Raw genomic sequence first — 1,742 nt, forward strand, 5'->3', positions numbered from 1 at the left:
ATGTAGTGTAGAGGAAGCGAAGAAGAAAGAACTACAATTAAATTGTTGCACTTAAGACGGAATTTGTCTCATATATATTGTGTGAGTGTAACAGGATGCTTAAATATACTATCATTAATCAATTATAATCATATAATTCATGTTTAATCGGTTTTGGGAATGCCTACTGCGCAGTTTTCCTTTCTTTCTTCCAGCAACCAAGTTAACACAGTCAGAGATGTACCTGAATGGGCTATTCTGGAGAGATTGCAGATACCAAGAAGCTGCACCAGGAAGGGAGAACAGATGTAATGAGATGTTGCAGTGTAGAGTCTACAGTGAAACGTTATACCAGTGCTATCACCAAATTCACCAACATTATCTCAAAGGCTGCGCCATAGCTTAAGCGGTTAGTCACTGGCTTCCCACCGCTGCGGTCTAGTCAAATGGGATTTGTGATGGACAAAGTGGCACTGGGGCAGGTTTTCCCCGAGTACTTTGGTTTCACCTGCCAATCCTCATTCCATCAAATTCTCCATATGCAGCATCACCAGAAGCGGTACAATAGGACATACAGAAGCCGACGTGCCGAGGGGACCTAATATGGATTCCACCTCACACTATATGAAATCTTAAGTATTGTAATCTACTGTAATCTATTGTAAACAATTCTAAGTATTGTAACTTTATTCTCTTATTGTATCAGCCAATGTACAGTACCTGACTTGTCCTATATCATGTAACAATGCTCTATAGAGATGAAATAAATAAATATATCATTGTTGATTTCTTTTTCTAAGAGCACTGAAAACTCATATATGCAAGACTTATCACTGATATTGAAGCAAATAATCTGTTGGTACATGAACAATATGGTTTTAGGACTCAATCCTCGACTGAGAAGGCAGCTTTTACATTGATAAGTAATATTTTAACTGTGATGAATAGTAAGTTAATGGTGGAAGGCATTTTTTGTGATTTACAAAAGGTGTTTGATTGTGTTAACCATAAAATATTATTGGATAAATTGGAATTCTATGGAATTGGAGGAAAATTCAAAACACTTATAGGATCTTATTTAACATATAGATACCAAAGAGTTGTAGTAGGTAATAGAATTGACAGTAACAACTCATCCAAATGGGAAACAAACATGGTGTTCCACAGGGCTCGATTCTTGGTCCCTTGTTCTTTCTATTTTATATTAATGATTTACCTAAAATAATAAATAAAAATAATAATATGGTATTATTTGCAGATGACACCAGTATTATAGTAACTTATACTAATAAGTTAAACTTTGAAATAAATCTTAATCAAACTTTCAAAGATATAAATACTCGTACATGGTTTAATGCTAATTTGCTTACCTTGAATTTTAATAAGGCTAATTAGGTTTTCACAAAGTCTGTGCACGATGTGTGTCATGCATGCTGACCCCACAACACACAATGCAAAGAATGGGTCTGGCATTACAGCATCTCAATCGCTACCACGATAAAGAACACGATATGCTAGCCCGAATTGTCACAGGTGATGAGTCTTGGGTTCACCCTTAACAGCCCGAGACAAAGCGTGCGTCAATGCTGTGGTAACATCTTGCATCACCTTGAGGCTGGAATGCGGTGAGCAGTATGCCTTTATGATCCCAGAAGACTGTAAGCATCACTTTCCTGGAGGATGGTGTCACTTTAAACTTTTTTTTGGTAGGCGACACAGGATGTTTCCACTGCACTGACCACCGGCAGACCGTTACTCTTGCA

At 37.4% G+C, this 1,742-nt stretch overlaps 1 protein-coding gene across 1 annotated transcript in view; it reads right to left on the minus strand.

The window, feature by feature from the left end:
* The window catches only part of LOC111867434 (transmembrane protein 135), an 18,600-nt gene extending 17,158 nt beyond the window's left edge, over nt 1-1,442 (minus strand). The window contains exon 1 of the mRNA XM_023857296.2: nt 1,350-1,442. The gene's annotated coding sequence lies outside the window, so the exon portion shown is untranslated. The remainder of the gene's footprint in view (nt 1-1,349) is intronic.
* Nucleotides 1,443-1,742: the final 300 nt, after the last annotated feature.

This window comes from Cryptotermes secundus, unplaced genomic scaffold (assembly GCF_002891405.2).
Source record: "Cryptotermes secundus unplaced genomic scaffold, Csec_1.0 scaffold423, whole genome shotgun sequence".
NCBI lineage: Eukaryota > Metazoa > Arthropoda > Insecta > Blattodea > Kalotermitidae > Cryptotermes > Cryptotermes secundus.